Source organism: Saccostrea echinata, unplaced genomic scaffold, assembly GCF_033153115.1.
Source record: "Saccostrea echinata isolate AGI-Se365-2 ecotype Australia unplaced genomic scaffold, CSIRO_AGI_Sech_v1 ptg000029l, whole genome shotgun sequence".
Classification (NCBI taxonomy): Eukaryota; Metazoa; Mollusca; class Bivalvia; order Ostreida; family Ostreidae; genus Saccostrea; species Saccostrea echinata.
This window is the reverse complement of record NW_026889778.1, coordinates 38256811-38263410: the sequence shown is the minus strand read 5'-3', so window position 1 is coordinate 38263410 and position 6600 is coordinate 38256811.

The window sequence follows — 6600 nt, the reverse complement described above, 5'->3', positions numbered from 1 at the left end:
CTTTGATGAATCCCATTATGAGATACTGAATCCACAATGAAACCGGAAATCGGAAAATTAAACGTGTATATTTTAAGTTTTAAACTTTAGTTTTTATTGCAAAAACTGGAGATACACAGACATACACAAAGCGACGCTTTGAAATCGTATATTGTAGAACCATAAACCCTGTCTCATACTTCGAAAAAAGTATCATGAAAATTTATAAATTTACTAGTTGGACGTAAATATTTACAAGTTAACCAGTTATCGTGTAGTAAATTTTTCATTTACCTGCACCTAGTAAATTCAAAATTTACAACATAATAAAAGTACCATTTAATGAAGACTGACTGATCACTTAGTAGTCTGTTAGTTCAAATTTCAACTATTTTTAGTATTCTGAGGAACTGAGCACCAACGATAAAAGTATTATTTGTCAGTAACTTAAGAATGGAAACTATCGAAGTGCAAAGGAATTAAAAAAAATATTGACTGGATTGACCTGATGTAACATCTGTCGGTGAAATGAGCTCAGTTAAATTGATCTGAGAAACTTAAACCCACACAAAATCTGGGAAAAAAAAACCCATTTCAATTTAATTTTTTAAACTTTAATCCGACAGAAGTACGGTTTAAAACAAGGATAGTTATAAAACATAAAATGCATATGAAAGTGGTTTGTTTAAGCTATCACCATCTTATTCTTTTAGAACACAGAAGTATTAAAAAATGATTTGTGTTTCCCCATCTTATTCTTTTATCAGCATTTTTGATGGAATAGTTCGTTTATTCTTAACACTTTTTGTATGAATCTAAGGCCGAAATATCGGATTGCTTTATGTCACAGTTAGACACTGCCGAGGCGCCGACAATGACATTTGCAATTTCCTTAATTAATCCGAACAATCCAGTTCAGCAAAATGAACTAGAGCTGGTCATTTTGGGGGGATATTCATCTCAGATACTTGACGAATTGTTATTATGGACTGAGTTGATGAATGCTGGTGGCAGATGACAAATCTGCAAATTGCCTATTTTTCTAGCAACATTATTCACGAGCATTATAGAACGTGCATCTATAGCATTTTCTCAAATTTCAGATAAGTTAGAAAGTCAGACGACGCAACTTTTTTTCTTAAAAAAGTTTATATATATATATATATATATATATATATATATATATATATATATATATATATATATATATATATATATATATATATATATATATATATATATATATATATATGATGGTAGCATTACTTAATTGTTCAATTGATTTTCTCTGACTCTTTTTTTTTTAAATAAGCGTTATCAATCTGAAATTCTGTGTGAAGTACTCAATGATTTTGAGTAAATTTTTTTTTTTACATGTTTTCCATAACATAAGGAATGTATAAGCATAAAAAATAGTAAACTAAAAATACTAAAAAGGTTGTATATTATGACCAGTGCATTGAAAACAAAAATTAAATCATTAAAAATCAAGATTCTTTTAAATGTTATGAGCTTTCATTTAACAAAAAGTCTGCAAAATTGACGGATCCTCCCAAAAATAGGCATAGAATGTAACTAAAATGTGAATTTTGGCTTCAGAAGCTTGGGTCTGATAATTGATTTACAAAGTAACAACACTGGAGATTTTGGAGATTAGAATTTCTGTAGTGATTATAATAACTGAATGTGTACAGAATCAAGTCGACCATAAATCTAGGACTTTGAGTTATATGTCATATCTAGAAATTGTGATCTTTGACGTATAATCAAAATTCAAGCATGGTTTAAGGAGGTCGGACCAGAATAGACACCCGGAAATCTTGACTGACTGTCGCCTACAGCTGTACACCTACTGTTATTATTATGCTTATAATACATTGTGAGTCACGTTCAAACTGTTCAACAGTTCGGGTTTGGGTTAGGATTATGCATGACACTGTTCGAGTTAAAATAAGATTTAATCGTGTAAAAAGCCAACAATTTTTTTAAATAGGTACCCAAAGCTCACACCTAAATAACGCGAGACCACTGCTTGTTACGAGACTTCTGTTCTTTATTTGATATTCTCCAGACGACAGAGACAATCAATTTGAGTTTCTTTCTGTTGGTGACAGCTAAGTCGATTGCTGAGAAACCTCACAACAGAATTAATTTCCAAGACATGCAACTTGTCAGCTTGCACGCGGTGTTCGTTTCAATTCTAATCTTCGTCAGGACTGGCTTTCATACACAAGGCCAGTAATCACGCCATCTAGTGTTAATAAAAAACAATACGTCAAACTGGGGGGGTTGACGAATGACGGAAAGTAATGTCATCTGACCGGATTTGTTTCCCTTTTGTTTGAATCTTAGTATAGAAGAATTCCTTTTATGTGCATACTAATAAGTTTTTCCCCCCGTTTTTATGCGGTTAATACATATATAGAGGAATTATGATTAAAATTTCAACTTGAGTATATTTAAAGACCATTGGGTGACCAAAAAAAAAAAAACTTCAATGAAGCTTTATCCCTTTAGAAGTTTTCTTCCTACACGATAGCCTTTTTCAAAATAGCTCTAGTTTATATGTATTCATGTTTTATAGAAAATTTGATTTCGGATAGCATTGGCCTAAAATGGAAGATGATTAGAATATAGTCATCAATTTCGGACATAGTGACTGAATTAATTGATTCATATCTAATAGAGGTGGTCTTGGCAAAAAATCTGATTAGAAACTTGGATAATGCAATGTTGTCTGGAAATGAGTCGGTTATTATCCATCGCGCCTATGATAAACAATTCATTTGTTTCTCCGTCGACCTACACTACTTCTGTAAATATCTTTCACGTATAGGGTGTATATATAACCTGCTAGGAATCGGCATTTATATCATGAGCGTCACGCTTTTTCTTGTGATATGACATGTTGATTGCTAGAATGCTTGCAATGTACATGCTCTGCTAGCGGAAATGATGGGCGGTCATTTTAGAATTTCACGTAATTCTGTTGTCGATAATAGTGGTTTTAAATTAAAAGAAACTATGATTAAAAGATCATGAACAATTTATAAAATGTATTTTTGATCATTAAGTTATCTCAGGCGAATATACTTCGAAAAAATTGTTTAAAAACTTTTTTGCCCAATTTACTCAGCCTAAAGAATAATGATAAAAGACAAAAAATTATAAAGCCCGAGTTTCCTTCTAAAAAGGCGAAAATCTCCAAACAAAATAATGACATGATTTATTAACAAAAGGAAGGTTTCTGGTCCCTTGATTTCCAATTATTGGAACAGACCGATGTGGTGATTTTTATCGCTGGAAACAAACAGTACAATTTGACATGCAAAATAAATCTTTTCGCCAAATTATACTTCGTTTTGTTTACGACACTCAAGGGAAACATTTTTCGGCAGCGAAATCAATGTTTCGCCGAAATATGGTAGTAAAGAAAGAAAAATGGCCGACATATTCGACAGGTTGTGGGTGAAAATGGTGGCAAAAACAATTTAAAGAAAACTTGCTCGTAAAATATTCTGCATATTAATGATGTTGATTATACATATTCGGTTCATTATTTTCAGTTAATTCATATAAGCCGCGTATATATGGTCGTATTTCATGCACATTTGTACACTTCTGAACAATTCAAGAGCTACACACAAAAAATAATTATTTTTGGTGTAAGAAAACCGTAAGCCAGAAAAAAATGTGTAAAATCATCATTATTCTTATGGTTTAGGATGTTTGTAAAGTCAAATAAAATAGATTTGATGTTGATTCAATTTTTGGATTATAACCCCTTATCTGGGAGATTCGGAAAGTATAAATCGAAAAAAAAAATATACTTATTATTCATTAGAAACTTACGAATGGCAAAAATTGCGAAAGAAATTGATTTGACATTTGTTTATGAAAAATATGAACACATTCATATGCTCTTAAGCATTGTTTTTACTGTGAAATAGAAACTCATGTAAAAGTCATATCTTCAGAAAATGGTCATCAAATTGAAGTTTGTGTTTCTGGAGTTTCACTTTACTTGCTGTTTTTGAAACCATTGATACACGAAACAATTTCAAATTCTAATTAATTTCATGAAATAAAAAGTAAAATGTATCTAATCATGCATCGATTGCTTTGAATTTTCTTTTGTGAAATCCAGCTTCACGAGTTTTGCTTCAAAATTGAAAGAGAACCTTTGAAGTCTACGAAAAGCAAAGTTTATGAAAGAGGACGAAGAAGCGTTCTTTTGATAGAAAACTCATTATACATAAGATTACGAGTTGTTTATGGCACATGGAGTTCCATGGCCTTTAATTATCATTCCAAAAAGACGGTTAATTATTAGTTTTTTTAATGATATATCTCTTATTTACTGAGACTCCTGAAAGACATAAAAAGCTTTCTCTATGTATATTGCAAATAATTGATTGGAACTTTCCAGAGAATGTTGTTGGAATTTTGGTAAAATTGACTATATACTTATGCGTTTTAGATTTGATGTTTGATTTTATATACATGAAGATCTAGACATAATGTATAATATGCAAGAATATGTAGCTTGTGTTAAAAGACAATTTTCTCCTGTGATATATTATTTCTTTGTTTGATTTGTTTGTTCCTTCAAGAATTTTTCACTGATATTGGAACGTCACTAATTGACGGTGGTGGGCTTCAAATTTAGACCTATATGGCAATATTAAGCAATGAGAGATTTTTTTTCGTGCCAGCACCCACCATTCTACAACTCAGGGACTAAGTTAATTTATATGGTCTCATCCGAAGGACCGGAATCCATGTTCTGCAATGGAATCGAATCGATTCGTTAATAACGTTTAAGATACTAGTATATTAAGCTCCTTTGGTCTGAAGATAGTTGACATGTTTTAGAACATTTGAAACCATGATCGTTTTTTAATGCAGAAGTAGACAGTATCTCCTAGCCAAATCTTAACCAAGAAGGTCAATTTCGCTCGATGGTCGACAAATGTCTGTAGTTACTATAAAATAATCCCACTCAGAATTCGTTAATATCCGGTAAGATCCTCATGTACATCAAACTCTCTCGAAGAACCCGCTGTCAAAACCAATAGTCTACTAACAACGTCAGATCCAAACGCTGCAGGTGTATTCAGACCACTACTCGATACCAAGTATGAGAGGCACTCGTATTTTACAGCAAAAAGCAATTTCCGGACAAAATTCAATCGTCCAATTTGAGACTTTATATTGAGGTCAAAAGTGAGCAATAATTAATGTCTGAAAAAAAGGAAGGGAAATAAATGATCAGCTCCCTAAAGGATAAGAGTCCGAGTCAAGATGGGTTTATTACAGGGAAGAAGAGGCATATAGACAGAAATCAAATAGATTTCCCGGCATCGCAAACTACCGGCTTCCTGTAAATCAAGTTACGAGAATTCATTTCGACACCGTATCAAAGGATTTCTACGCAATAAACAGACAAAGTTTATCGTTTTGTATGAAGCGTCGAATTCAATTTCCAGGAAATCAATAGAGAATAAGATTGAATTCTGAAGGATTACAGGACTTTATTAATCTTTTGGACTTCTTTGTTCTTCAGTATCATTATTATGTATTGTAAATCATTATTCATGATTATCAAATGAAAATTTATCCTTAAAACTTGTCTTTAATATATGGAAAATGCCAGTTTAACGCTAGACAGTATACACCCCCCTCTCTTGCTCTCTGTGCTTTGTATTAATTAAATGCGAAACACTGAAAGAACTTGATTTCCGGATCTTAAGAGTCCGGATGTGAAGTTTATAGTTGGGTTTGAACATCACTTTGTTTCTCTTGCAAAGTTACGGGAAATGAGACTTTTTTCATACCTTATGTCTGTACTGCGCATATAATTTTAAAACTGACATTTTGCATTTGCATGATTTGTAGGAACTGTCATCCAAAATCTTGAAAAAGTTCTAGAGTCAGGTGTGTCTTTCTCTGTAAGTTAACTCGATCATGTACGTATAGAAGACAATTTGAGTTGACCGCCGTCGAAAGGGAGTGGGCGTGCGATCGCACCTCCTTTAAAAAAAAGTTGTCAGTGAAAATACATGTTCGTCTTAATGATCTGTTAAGGATTATCAAAACACTCTTTATCAGATTTGATCAAGAAATATATTATTCAAAAGTATAAGGTTACGTTAATTTAATATCCCATTGTCATGATGGTGTACCAACGATCAAATCTGGGTGACAAAAATACGGGTATCATTGAATTCCTGTCGACAACAAGGGATAAATATTTGCACTCTGACTTTTTTAAACCAGCAAATCTTGACTTGGAAACAGCTGTTCATGTTTTGACATGGAATCGATATATCCCTCCGTAAGTGTATCGGGAAAATATCGATCTAAAGAGGCGGTGCATAAGATGTTGATCGCTTTAACCGTAATACCCCTGTTCTTATAGTAGTTAAGTATGATTTAATCGGACGAGCTTTAGTAATCATTTACTTCTGTGCCAATAGGGCTGATAATTATTGCAACGTATAGCCAATAAACGAAAGAGTAAAAAAAAATCGAAGGTTCCCAGCAGTGTATATTTTTTCTTCAGGTTTTTCACGTGGTATTTGTTGCGCCGTAAACTTGTTATTGTTATATATATAACTT